The sequence below is a fragment of the Dendropsophus ebraccatus genome, chromosome 6 (assembly GCF_027789765.1).
Source record: "Dendropsophus ebraccatus isolate aDenEbr1 chromosome 6, aDenEbr1.pat, whole genome shotgun sequence".
Classification (NCBI taxonomy): Eukaryota; Metazoa; Chordata; class Amphibia; order Anura; family Hylidae; genus Dendropsophus; species Dendropsophus ebraccatus.
This window is the reverse complement of record NC_091459.1, coordinates 84,146,463-84,161,864: the sequence shown is the minus strand read 5'-3', so window position 1 is coordinate 84,161,864 and position 15,402 is coordinate 84,146,463.

Genomic DNA, 15,402 nt, shown 5'->3' with positions numbered 1-15,402 from the left:
GATAGGGCAGACAGAGATCCCAAAAGCCTCTGTCATTCTCCTGAAGCTCCCTCAGCAGTCAAGCATCTCCGAGATTCTCCATTGAGTCGCTCGGCTTCTGGGAGAGCTTCGGGGACCTCCGCCGTAGGCAGTGTGCATCACAGTGCCTGCGCCAGGAGGGTGACGGGAGATGTGCGGCTGGCAGGAACGGGTGACAGGTGAGTTGATTATTATTATTTTTATTAACCCCTGCCTGACCACAGCAGGGCTCCAGCTAGTAAAAAGTCAGGGGTTGTCTTATACGCCAGTCGTGTTATACACTGGAAAATACAGTATACATGTCTATAGCCACAGAAATGCATAAGAGAGCTGTAGTCAAATAACAGTAGGGTATTTTTAATCAATACTTATTGCAAAGTTGGTTCATTCTTTTTATTTGGCTGCGTTATAAATTGAATACAACATGAAGTGTTAAATACAATCTGCTTGTCCATCTGTTTGGTACTCCGACTTTTCAGAGTTGGCTTGACATGATTATTTGCTCTCAGTCTTTTATAAAGGTTTGTACACTATGCCAACCTCTGTTTACATAGCAGGTTCACCGCAACCAGCTTTTATCCCATCTAACCGTATTTGCCCCATGTTGCATAATCTACAGGAGCTTCCACAGAGTCCAAATATGATAGGTTAATATGTTCATTTATATTATTTAAATACAATTTTCAGTAACTATTTCAGTTACAATTTTTAAATAGAGTAGATTGCTTTTTTTCATTTTGGTAAAAAAACAAATAAATGAGTAAATACTATATGGGACTTATGACCAACCAGGGGCAATACTGGCACAAGGCAGAGGACACAGGTGCAGTTGAATGCAATGGCACAACAGGGAGCTGTCAGTTCCCTCCTTTATTATTCACATATCTGATATCTCATATCAGGTTAAGTCTGTAGCCTGTTAGCCACCAGGACAGGATCTCTGCAGGACAGGATCATTGTATCTGCACCACCTGCATGGGGGATCTGTTCTGCAAAGAGTGTGCAAAATTGTGTGAATGGGCTGTGTATCTTTTTTTTATATTTAACAATGTTACATGAGTGGGAGCACTAATGAGGCATGATTTATAAATAGGTGATGCTAAGAAGGCATGAGCACTACTTCATCCGGCACTCTGCAGTGATAAGTGATGTCACCGAAGAGCGTCACCTCAATATTCATGAGGGGTGGGCCAGTGAATCAGATCAGGGCTATAGTTCTACATCCAGTACACCAAACCACCTAATTTACATGTTGATTAAAAGTGAAGATTTTGTGAAAACAAAGTTCAGTATAAAGGTAAGAAAATTAACAGGTTAGAGTCTGCTGTTAGTTTCCCTTTTAAAGTGACTACGTTCAACAGATACTGTTAGGTTTTGGGTTTTTTTTAAGATTCAAAAGAGTGTTTAACCAGGCTTTTGAGTCCCACAAAAATGTAGTCACATTTAGACTAAGTTCAGCACATAGACATGAATGGACTCAGTGGAGGCATGCTGTGCTAAATGGCTCATTTCAGTTCTCCTGTATGCCACAAAATTTGCTTTGTGTTTAAGTGACTCTGTATCCACCAACCCACCCCAACAAACTGCTAGTACCACCCATTTGATTAAAGTAAATCCTTACCAGTCATGTCTTTTAAAATGTGCCTGGTGACTTGGTTAGAGCAAAAATTATCTTTTAGGGTACAAACCCACACACCGTATACACAGCAGATACGCAACAAAAACGCAGCAGATTTGAAGCAGATTTGGTGGTGCAGATTTGATGCTGTGTCCAGTTATTTAGATCTAATCTGCTGAGTATTTGTTGCGTGTTTGTTGCGTGTTTGTTGCGTATTTGCTGCGTATCGCAGCAGTAAATAAGCAGCGTATACGGTGTGTGGGTTTGTACCCTTAGGGTATAAACCCACACACCGTATACACAGCGTATTTACTGCAAAAACGCAACAAATACGCAACAAAAACGCAGCAGATTAGATCTAAATAACTGAACTCAGCATTAAATCTTCACCATCAAACTGCTGCGTATTTGCTGTGTATTTGTTGTGTATTTGTTGCGTATTTGCTGCGTATACGGTGTGTGGGTTTATACCCTTAGGCTTGGTTCACACACAGTATACTTCAGGCAGTATTTGGTCCTCATGTCAGGTCCTCATTGCAACCAAAACCAGCAGTGGATTGAAAACACAGAAAGGCTATGATCACATAATGTTGAAATTGAGTGGATGTCCGTCATTTAATTGCAAATATTTGCTGTTATTTTAAAACAACGGCTGTTGTATTGAAATAATGGCAGTTATTTACCGTTATATGGCGGCCATCCACTCGATTTCAACATTGTGTGAACAGAGCCAAATACTGGCTGAAATATACTGTGTGTGAACCCAGCCTTAGGCTATGTTCACACTACGTAAAACTACGGCCGTAGTTCTCACCGCAGAACTACAGCCGTAGTTTTGCGGGGTGGAACATAACCTTACTTTCAATGGGATCCCGGCCGGAGCGTACACACATCGTATACGCTCTGGCCTGGATCTATGCGGCGCTGCAAATAACTGACAGGTCAGTTTTCTGCGGCCATAATTCAGTGAATTTCGGCCGCAGAAAGACCGCAGAGCTTGTGCTATGGCAAGCTCTGATGCGGGCGCGCGCTGATGCGCCCGCATCAGAGCTCCGCGGCCGAAAGATCATCCGGCCGGTGCTTAAGTACCAGCCGAGATGATCCGGCCAGAGTCCGGTCGTTCCGTGACCCGGCCGGGGTCAGGGAACGGCCGGTCTTATACATAGTGTGAACATGGCCTTAATCTGCATCGCTGTGTCAAACTGATGTGGCCTAGAGTGTCCCCCACCCTCCTCATCATTAGGAATGCCCCTAGGCAGGATTTTTCCTATTCATCACTTGTCTAAGCTGCACTTGGGCTGTAGCGACACAGGTGCAGTTTAGATGAGCGATGAATAGAAATCCTGTCTGAGGGTGTTCCTAATGATGAGGAGGGTGGGGAGGAAGGAAAGAGTGGCATCGCACACCTGGGGCAAAGACACACCAGTAGGGGTCAGCACTGTAGATTAAGGCTGCGTTCACACGTAACGGATCCGCAGCGGACCCCTGCCTTGTACACTCTATGGGCAGACATACTTGCAGCAGGATGGACATCCCGCTGCCAGTATGTCCGCAGGCCACCCCATTAATGCCACCCCGGCCGCCTGAGCGTATTCTTCACCTGGTCCCCACTCCAGCTTGCTTCGGGGGTTCCCGGCACGTCCCGCTCGGCCAATCAGTTTACTGCCCCGCCGAAGTGCACTGATTGGCTGAGCGGGATGTGAAGACACCGTAAGCCCCGAAGCAAGCCGGAGCCGGGACCAGGTGAAGTATAGGCTCCGGCAGCCGGGGGGTAACGGGGTGGACTGCGGACATACTCGCAGCAGGATGTCCATCCTGCTGCGAGTATGTCTGCTCATAGAGTGTACAGGGCAGGGATCCGCAGCGGGTCTTGCTGCTAATTCGCAGTGAAAAACCCGCTGTGGATCCGTTATGTGTGAACGCAGCCATTTTTTGCTCTAACCAAGGCACTAGGCACATTTTAAAAGATATGACCAGTAAGGATTTACTCTCATCAAACTAGTGGTACTAGCGGTTTGGTGGGGTGGGTTGGTGGATACAGAGATTTCACTGGATTACTAATTGGTTTGAGGTAGAGATAATGGTGCGAAGCCCAAAATAAAGCTAACTGCTGCTAGGAGCATTGGTTATAGTAACATGGGTTATCAGTTAGACCAAATATAGTCTGACCAGTCTTGGTAAAGTCAGTGGTCACAGTCACCATTCTGACAGCAAGCAATGTGTATCGGACTGCAGAAGTGAGGGAAAGTACATATGACATAGTTAATTTATCAGGAAATGTGATCTCTGTAGGGCAACCCACTGCTGTACACACAGAGATCTCAGCTGAGTGTGTTTTCCAAGCCTCTGCAACAGATTCAATCTGGAATTCTCCATTGAGATGAAAGGCGCTGCAGTGACAGGGGGAAGGGAAGGGAGGCTAAGATAGAATATTGCATTTCATGTAAGAGAAAAAAGACCAACTAAAGTACCATTTTATATGATAATTTTAAAGTGTCATCTTGGGCTTGATAGATTTCAGAATAACCAGTGTTTTTTTTTTTATTACATTACTTATGCTACACCTAACATACCTCACCTCATCAGTCAGTCCCAAAGCACAGTATACAGAAGGATGGGGGGCACACAATTCATAGCATAGTGATGAAATTACTGAAGTAAGTGAATTGATGGAATTATATTTAATATGTTGTGACTGTAAAGTATAAATGTAAATTGATATGCAGTAAGAATGCAATACGACTGAGAAAAAAAAAGTAGAAGACATTCGCTGAATGACTTTGTGTAGTCTTGTGTTGAATTGAAACAGTTGCATAGAGCCTAGATTGTGTAGTCACTCAGTTGTGGTATGTTGTGGCCTGTGTACACTGCTAGATTTACTCCTCTGCTTCTTCAACGTATTAAACAACTATTACTAAAAAGGGAATACTGTTAGGCTGGGAATTGAAAAAGCACACAAAACACCAGTTGGTGTTTTAGCTGATCTGATGACATGATTTGCAGTAAACAGTACATCCTAACATTTGTGGAAATTGTAAGCCCATTTCGAGGCACATTTGTACACAGCCCTTTCAATTTGAAATCAGTGTCTTAGGGTGTTTATGCAAACATATTGTTTCAGATTGTTTTATATGACATCTACAGAAAACAGTAAAGTAAAGGGTACATGTCCCATTGGTTCTGTCTCCAGAATGGCATGTAGGCGCAGCTGACACTGAAAGATTAAGTTGTGCTGATACTTTCCTTACTGGGTGAGTTCCATGCATGAGCCCTATTAATTTAGAATAGGGCTCATACATAGTATTTGTCTGGCATAAAACATTTCAATGGCAACCCGATCTTCCAGCTTAAAGTGTCACTGTCATTAAATTTTTTTTTGCAGATTGGGTTTTTTTTGTAATTGGGTTTATTAGCCAAATATGCCATTATCTGCATGTAAAAAGCCTTTTCCCAGGCCCCCCCTCCTCTACTTTCTACTGTCCACTCCTCAGAATCAGGAAATCTGGACTGTTTTTTCATCTCTTTCATCAGTCGGATCTTGTCTGGTCTATGAAGAGGGGAGGGGGGAGGGAGAAGGAGCGAGATTAGCGGGCAGCTGAGAGCCAAGAACAAAGGATTGCTCAGCAGGGGAGCTATTCAGAGCCCTAATTAGTGGTCAGAGAAGTGGGGGCTGACTGTCACAGGAGAGAGCCTGTGATGTGAATGTAAATTAAGTCTTTGTTGTCCTGTTTTTGCTGCCTTTACTTTCTCTCTCCATAGGAAAACCATGAAGACAGGGGGGAGAGCTTCAAACTGCTTTTTCATGATAAAAATTCATTTTTCGGCTAATAAACCCAATTACAAAGTTTCTTAAAATCGCCTGGACTATTGATTTCTGCAATAAAAATTTTAACAACAGTGACACTTTAAGCTTCATCTGCATGCTGATCTGAAGAGAGTAACGTGACAGATACCCTTTAAGAGGACTCTGATAATAGCACTAAAGCCTTGTATGACCTGCATATACTGTACCCAGTGTTTCCAGTACACATGTGGTACTTGCTACTGGTGTTGTTGTAAGCTTGGTAAGCTTGGTGATGTTAATTGTCGTGAGTGACGCTAGTGCTAGTTCAGCACACAGATGTGATGTTGATACCTGCTTTGTATACAGCTGATTTGTGTCCCCAAACGGTCGGTAACCTCTGGGTTTTTTGTCACGGAAACCTGGAGTGGCAACTGACCCACCCGGGATGTAGGTACTGCCACCCACAGAAAAGGGGAAAAATAACCCAAGGAATGTGGTGGTGTATGTATAGGTGCGGGTGCAGACAGGGGCAGACAGAGTCCCGTGCGTTTGATAGAAAAAATATAACACTTTACTGTATAACTTTGGCAGGATAGCAGTACACACTCTGTAAACAGTAATAATCTTGGCACAGACTTGAGTGCTGACTTAGTGCTTGAAAAGAGTAGAGGTAGTAGTGCTTTGTGAAGGTAGTGAGAAGAGGAGTTTGCCAGAGGAGCCCTTTGCTCAATGTAGCCCTTGTGCTCTGCCGGAACAATAGTGGAGATCTGTAAGTAATGAAGTGATACTCGTACTCAGGTTTAGACAATGTCTGACCGCCTTCTGCCCCCTGGTATCGTAGAACCCGTCTCAGGTGGGTAGCCCGAGCCCCAGTAGTCGGTTATCTGACTGTATCTAGGTGTCTGAGGTTTTCCAGTAACCTGCACTTCGCAGTAGGATACGTAGACCTTTATATACCGGAACTTTGTCATACTGGAATCAGCTCCTCTTTCTTCAGGAGTCTGTCCTGCACTTTTTAGACACGTTCCTGGTGTGGGCTAGGGTATTCCTTGGTGGATGCTCTCCCCTACTGTTGATTTAGCACTGCATAGTAAACATAGTTGTTGCTTGTAAAGAAATCTTTATTTGCATCTGTCTTTGATCTCTGTCAGGGGTTCCTGGCTAACAGGAACTTGATTTTGTGTGTCCTCTCTAACTGAAAACCTGACAAATGAACTCACTCCCTGCACCAGTGTAACTCCTCCTACAGTGGTGTTTGTGTACCCTCCTGTGAGTAATGGGGATAAGTGTGTGCAAGATAAGGGCTAGAGAGTGTAGGATAGAGAGAAAAAGCGTTTCTGTGATAGGTCAGCATAAAACAAATGACATACAAATAACCAAACCCATAACCTTCCTTCAGCTGTGCATAAGTAATACATATACAAACTGACACCTAGTAGGGAAACTACATACTTTATCCATCTTTTATTTAACCTGAGTGAGAACTTTTGGACAGGTGCATAAAAGAAACGCTAGTAGTGGGACACCACACACAGACTTCAAGTTATTCAGAGTACAGTGGGGAAGATTTACTATTCCAAATTCACCAAATTTTTTTGCTTAAAGTGCATCTGTCATTATAACTAGCAGAATCTAAATCAACAGAAGATATGATATCAAGCAAGTTTATGATTATTATTATTTTATAGTTATCAAAACAAAGCTTAGTTGTAAAACAAAGCTATACTTACTTGCATCCAGGTCCAGCCTCCTGAAGTAAGCTTTTTTAGTCTTGTGCTGGTTGAAAAAAAAGTGACAAAATGTGGGAAGTCTCGGTCATCTGCGCACTCACAGAGAAGGCTGTTTTTTTTAACCTGCACAAGACAAAAAGCTGCTTTCAGGAGACTGGATTATCTGAGATCCAATAATTACAATTTAAAATTCACTTATAATTTACAGAAGTAAAAAATTGAATTCCTAGATTTGCAGTTGTATGGCACACCCTTCAGCACAATACAATCTTGCACATATCGCAAACCGATTTCTGGGAACACTTTGTTACGGGCAGACAGTAATCACCCAGCACATACAATCTGTGCCATTCCTGTCGGGGAATTAACCCGATTGAAAAGGAACTGCATGGATAACAAAGTTTTCCATAAAGAATCCATAAAGTTGGAAGATAGATTACGCAAGAGGGGTTATGCCAATCATTATTCTAATAGAGCAAAACACATTGTGCGACATGTATCATCCGGCGTACAGATGATTTTCGGCGGAAAGTGCCGATGTGCGTATTTTTTTATTCGCAAATAGCCGATTTGCGAATAAAATATTCGCATATCGCCACTTCACGCTGAGTACGCCGGGGGGGCGGGGACTGGGTGTGGAGGGGGCGTTACGGGGGGGGGGGTGCGGACTCAGAGTCCGCGCGATTTATCATTTTTTCAGCGCAAAGATACGCCGAAAACCTACTCCACCTTTCAGGTGGCGTAGGTTTTCGGCTGTGCACACCGACGTGCACGGGATTTATGTAGAGGCGGTCCGCCTCTACAGAAATCTCCGTAGCGCCGGAGATGCAGGGACATTTATAAGTCCGGGGTAAAAACGGCGGACTTCATAAATGTCCCCCATTGTGTCTAAAAAAAATTGAGACACTCTTATCAAACCAAAACAACACATGTCTAGTCCAAAAAAAACGGTCTCCAAACCTGTATTATCAATGATGTACACCCCGCTATTTAATCAAATTAAATACATCATAAAAAATCACATTAATATCTTGAATGAAGATTCAAAACTAGCAGAAATACTAGCACAGGGGTGTGCCATTGTTCCGAAAAGGGCCAAAACTCTCCCCAAGTCAAATAGTTACTGATAAAAGAACTCCCACCTGGTTAAAGCGACATGGTTTCTTTAAATATGGTGGATATCCTTGTCGTACATGTAGTTATGCTAAACCTTGTACTACTTTTTATGATAACACCAATAACAAACAATTTACTATTAACCCCTTAAGGTCAAAGCCTATTTTCGTTTTTGCGCTTTTGCTTATTCCATTTTAAGTTTAAAAGTCCATAGCGCTTGCATTTTTTCACCTAGAGACGTATATGAGCACTTATTTTTTGCGAAACCAATTGTACTTTGCAATGACAGGCATTATTTTTCCATAACATATGCTGCGAAACTGGAAAAAAATCATTTGCGCTGTCAAATTGAAAAAAAAAACAAATTTGTTTTGATTTCTGGGAGTTTTGCATTTACGCCGTCCGTCCTATGGTAAAACTGACTTGTTATGCATGTTCCTCAAGTCTTTACGATTACTATGATAGATAACATGTATAACTTATATTGTATCGGATGGCCTGTAAAAAATTCAAACCATTGTTAACAAATATACGTTCCTTAAAATCGCTCCATTCCCAGGCTTATAGCGCTTTTATCCTTTGGTCTATGGGGCTGTGTGAGGTGTCAGTTTTTGCGCCATGATGTGTTCTTTCTATCGGTACCTTGATTCCGCATATACGACTTTTTGATCGTTTTTTATTACATTTTTTCTGGATTTGATGCGACCAAAAATGCGCAATTTTGCACTTTGGAATTTTTTTGCGCTGACGCCATTTACCGTGCGAGATCAGGAATGTGATTAATTAATAGTTCGGGCGATTACGCGCGCGGCGATACTAAATATGTTTATTTATTTATTTATTAATTTATATTTATAAAATGGGAAAAGGGGGGTGATTTGGACTTTTATTAGGGGAGGGGATTTTTTATTAATAAAAACACTTTTTTACTTTTTTTTTACTGTAACTAGAAGCCCCCCTGGGGGGCTTGTATATACATAGCACTGATCTCTCATAGAGATCAATGCTGTGTATATACACAGCAAAAATCGATTAGATCGGTCATAGATTGCTATGGCCTGCTGCAGGCCATAGCAATCTATTGCCGAGCCGGGATCAGCGTCATTCCGACGCTGAGGCCCGGCACGGGCAGAAGAACGGATCTCCCCCCCGCGATCGCATCGCGGGGGGGAGATCCGACCCACTAGACACCAGGGACGTGAGGTCTGAAGCCTCTAAGTGCAGCTGTCAGGTTTGACAGCTGCACTTAGAGGCTTAATAGAGGCACTGCCCGGCTGCACATGTCAGCCGGGATCAGCGCCGTTCAGAGCGGGGTCCCGGCGGGACCCCGCTCTGAACACCCCGAGCGGCACCATGACGTATCAGATACGTCATGGGTCGCTAAGGGGTTAAACAGAGAATGGATTGTAATTCCACATACATTGTGGGATGTGAATGAAAAATGAAAATGAAAATTCGCATATTAGAGCATCTCAATGACATTACTGGTAACCCATTACGGAACAAATCACGAATTACAGAACATTTTTTGCAATGCCATAATGGCAAATGTGATGGTTTCTCCGCCTATGGCATATAGAAAATTTATCCAAAGGCAAGGGGCGGGGACACAGAAAAATTTCTTAAAAATCGGGAGGCATACTGGCAGTTCAGGTTGGGCACCAGGGCACCAGACAGCATGAACATCCGCCGCGAACTAATGTATCATTACTGATTAGTCACACAAATTAGGGGATCATTTTATTGTTATCTTTGCCTCTTAACTCTTATGTTTTGTAGTATAGCGCATACATGCACACGTGTACGTACTTATCAGCTCAAACACTTAGTGAATCTCACATGAATATGGTTAGAGCACTATTCACACAGTGTCATCATTTTATATCATGCGGGTGCAGTTTGGATATGTCATATATAATGGATTAGACAGTTATAAGTATGAGTTTAACATTTGTTTAAGTATGAGTATAAAACATGAATTATTGCTCATGTAAAGATCTATATCTAATACATTTACAACATAAGTGCAACTATGTATGAACTACCAATTCATAAGTAAATTCATGTGGATATGGTGCAACAAACCATTTAGCACCGATATTATAAATTATAAAATTTTATGTTCGTTATTTGTGCATAGCTGAGAAACATATATAAATACTACCATATAATATATGAGTATAGTTGGTATTAGCATTGCCATTGTCTTTTACCACATAGCCACAGCATGTGTAAAGAGTTCCTTTAATTTTCTTTGTATTTCTTTCCTTATTTATATGTACACCTGTTGGGTGATTATTTAATGGAGGAGGGCACTAGGAAATTCTAGGTGAGCAAGAGTGCGCATGCGCTCGAAACGCGTCTAATCTGTGGGGTCACTGCACGTTGGTGTTCTGCTGTTTGTACTGCTGAAAGACTGAATAATAAAACAACTTCTTTGCTAAGTGCTGGATTGCCAAATTGTTCTTGAAGTTTCAGGAGACTGGACCTGGATACAAGTAAGTATAGCTTTGTTTTACAGCATGATAAAATTAATGTAAATCACAAACGTGCTTTATTTCACCCCCCCCCCCCCCCTGTTGATTTAGATGTTGAAAGATACTCTTTAACTGGGTACATGCCTTGCACCAAATTTATTATGGCATTTTATTTGATCTCATATGCAAAAGGGGTGGGGCTTATAGGGAAAGGGTAGTGGCTTGTTGGAAAGCAGGCATACCTTGGAATGTGGCATTGTGCACAATAAATTGTACAAAAATTCTGGTGTAAGTCCCCTAGTATATTATTTAAAGTTCTGTAACATTGGCACACATTTTATATGGCAGATGTTCCACAATTTTGATTTCAAATGTACCAAACTGTAGTGTACACCAATTAAAACACTTTTCACATGCATCTTGCTTGACCAAAGGGTATGTCTTGTCAGAAAGGAGGCATGTCATAAGCAGAAAGGGGCATCCTTTACTTAAGCAAATTTGGCGGTTTTGGTAATCCCCCCCCCCTTAGAATTTGCCAAATGCATCAAACAGCATGCACCACTGTGATATATTGCCAATATTTTTTAGACTACTTAGTGTAAAAGTTTACGAAATCTGCCCCAGTGTGTCTGCAATGCTGTTCATTATTTATGATATTAAAATATGCAATCTTTACAGCAAATCAACTGCATTGAAGCCAAGCATTTAACTGCTGTTTGCCAAATTAAAACCTACTTTCTTGCAAGGTTTATTACTTGAATTCCCATTCCTGAGTGAAGTGGTGTAATTAAAACTAAAGCAGAGGCAAGCGAATGATAGATGCGCCTTGCTCCTCCAGCATAATGAAAAGTCACTGTCATTTTTCTTGTGCATTGGATGGAGAGCAGATTTATCATCACGTCGCATGGCATATTTAAGAAGAAAAAAAAAAGCAATTACACCAGAGACCTTTGTGGTGGCTTCTGTCACGTGAAACCTTATGAATATTCTTCTGTTGATTTTTAATTACAAATATTGGTTTTCTCAAACAGTCTGCATCTTTACATTATTTTTCAAGACAGAGTTCACAAATGACAAACAGAGCTGGCTGCCATTAGCAGGTTGTTCTATTAGTGCTCTAACCACAAGAAAAATGATTTTCTTATTATGCTGCTAGATCTTTCAGTACTTTCTGTTCCACTAAAATAAATGTGTGCACTCTGCTGTATGGGAACACCTCATATAACATCTCCAACATCGGTAAAGTCAATAGAGTCGAGCCAAGAGAGTTATAAACGATGCAGCTACCGGTCAATTGTCATGGAAACTCATACAGGTTATCAAAATAACATTGTGTCCAACCTCCTACTGTTCTTTATGATCACAGCTACCTTATCCTACCCTTTACTGCAGATGTAGAAAAATATTCATTATAAGATGCCTTATGGATGGATATACACTGAGCATTTGACTAAAGTTTATTTCCTTAGGTCCAGAAGTGTTTACTATACTCGGCCCCCAGGAAATATTATGGGAGTCATATATGATATGTGATGTTTAGATGTATCATGCATTTAATGCATACATAATGCTTCTCAAAAAATATAAGGAACTAGGTTTTTACTGTCTACATTTAGGACCCTCTATGTGTACTTGAATAAAAACATTTAGGGTAGCTTCAAACACTGCCAGTATGTAACCTAGCCCCTTTAACCCCCCCCCCCCCCAGCCCGCATACATTACCTGCTCAGCGCCACGGCTGTGTGAGGCTCTTGTCTCCCATCGGTTCCCATCAGCCAATCAGTGCTGCCCGTGCACTGATTGGCTGATGGGGACTGACGGGAGACTCACATGCAGCAGTGGCGCCGAGCAGGTAATGTATGCTGCAGGCTGCGGGGGGGTTAAAGGATCCGGGTTACATACTGGCAGCGGAATAAAAATTCCGCTGCGGGTATGTAACCCCATTAAGCTTCACACTACATGAATTCGCTGCGAATTTCGCTGTAAACTTGCAGCGTGAAATCCGCCACGAATCTGGTACGTGTGAAGGCACCCTTAAAGGGAAATGATCAGCAGGTTAGATGAATTTAACCTGCTGTGTCTTATTTGTGCACAGGGCACTGAGGATGAAGGTAGGTTTGTTTACTTTATCCTTCCATGTAGTTTGTAGTTATATCCTTAAAGTAATACGGTAGTTTGGTGTACTGTGGGAAGGACTACGGTTCCCAGAGCATGGATTACCGCCCAGCTCTGGGGGGCGGTAGTTCTGAACCCCCAGTGCTCCAAACTGCTGTATTATCCTAAGGATATAACTGCAAGCTACACAGACAAGACCCAAAGTATGAAGGTAAAATACCTTCATCCTCAGGGTCCCATGCACAAAAGAGACATATGAGCAGGTTAGACTTGTATAACCTGTTGATAGTTTTTCTTTAAAGGCATAGCTGCCATTTCAGGTACTGTAACTTCTCTGAAAAAGCTTGGCTAGGCATGGGTGTATACCTAAGAGGTAGCGCTTTCTGGCCATTATAACATATGGCATTTTTCATTAGATTTCTGCTTTGAAGGCTGAGTTAGCGGGTGGAACCAGATATATATATGGTAGGACAGGCTCCTGCAGTTCTATATCTCCATATACATCTTAAGGCTATGTTCTCATTATGTAAGAGACCGGCCGTTCCGTGATTCAGCCGGGTCACAGAACAGCCGGTCTCTGAAAATGATCTTTAGCGCCGCAGAGTTCTGATGCGGGCACATCCGTGCTCGCCCGCATCAGAACTCCCCACAGCACACAATGGAGCGTACGGCCAGAGCCGCTTGCTCCATAGTGTGAACTGACAGGCTTTTCTGTGGCCGCTATTCACTGAAAAACTGAGCTGTCATTTTTCTACGGCGCCGCTAGGGATCCCGACCGGAGTGTATACTGTTTACACCAGATCACCACCTGCCATTGTTCCATAGTCCAGTTCTGATGCTCTTGTGCCAACTGTATGCACTGTTGCAGGAAGACAGGGGTCAGTGTAATTACTTTAACCAGTTTGCCGCTTCACAGCCCATATGAAGCAGGCAGCTATGCAATGTGTTATAGCCAACATTATTTTCAGTGATTTGTGCTACAATACTTCTTCTGTGGAATTGGACCACCCAAGCTATCTTTTGCTTCCCATATGCATCAATAAGCTTTGGGCACCCCTGACCCTGTCACTGGTGTAGTGGCCCTTGGACAACATTTGGTAGGTACTAACCACTGTATACCAGGAACACCTCACAAGACCTGATAGGAAATTCTATCCATGTCTATTTTACCTCCTTCCAGCACATCAACTCTAAAAATTGATTATTCACCTGCTGCCTCACATACTGTATCCCTACACCTAACAGATGACATTGCATCAAGATAATCAATGTTATCCACTTGACCTGTCTTTATAATCAGGGGTGAAGGGGAGGGGGGGGGGGGAAGTTTTGCTGCATCTGTTATAGGTATCTATAGAAATTCCTCTTTAAAATGCCAGAATTTTCCCTGCGACCATTATGGATAATGAATTATATAGTAACTAGTGTTGAGAGGAAAGGCCCAACTGTTTAGGTTTATCAACGTTTTCCAAACCTGAACAATTCGCCATCTCCACTTTAAACTAACAGTTACCCCTGAATCAGATGGATTATTTGAATATTGTTATATGCGATAGGAGCAGTATAAAGAAAAACTATATAATATAACATGTATACAAAAGCTTCATTGCAAAAGCATGCCACCCGGTAGTCATCAATAGTTGTGTGATGTCTGTGGTTAGCAGTCCAGACCAGCCATTATTCCATCAATCTTGTATATTTTTAGGATTGGGCCTTGAAAACGGCAGTCAAGTAGGCACAAATAGATTTGGAACTAAATAATATTTACAGTACTAATAACCTACAAATATACATAAACTCAATATAATGGGAAAATCGATTGTTCACAAGCAAAGGAAAGGATATCAGTTGTAGAATAGCATATTTTCAGGCTAATGATTTTCCCATACTCAGAATATCTACCAGAGAAAACAAGTGCATGGGTCTATCACTTGATAGAATTAATCTATTTTTCTTCTTTCAATTGCTGTGGAAGACAACTACAAGGATGTACATGGGATGTTTTCCTAAAAATGTGAGATAGTAAATTCAGAATATAATACTGAGCTGTAAAGAGGATGAAGGAACTAAAGCTTAACCAAAGCGACACTAGAAAATAACTAATCTTCTAAGGGCAGGAACAAATATAAGCAATTTATCAGCCGCTAACGCCAAATATAAGCAATTTATCAGCCGCTAACAGCTCTGGGCCTGATCCCCTAAGATGATTTTTGAAAAATGTTAATGTCTATTGGCTTAGTCTATGAACTTATCTGCCAGATGGACTTGGAGCAAACCCACATATCCCTCAGTAAGAGACTTCACATTGTATACCGAATGACAGAGATCATCTCAAGTGTATTCACAGGAGTCAGGATACAATACTCCTTGTGATCTCTGGAAAAGGCTGCAGGGCTTAGAAATTAATGATTAATACTAATCATTTTGACTTTTCCTTCATCCTGAGCAGCATGAGCCTGTCCTCTCTAACAGTAGGCCTGCCTTGCAGAACACTGACTTATGTGGATATTGGATGAATATTGGTATGCCTGTCATGTACCTTAG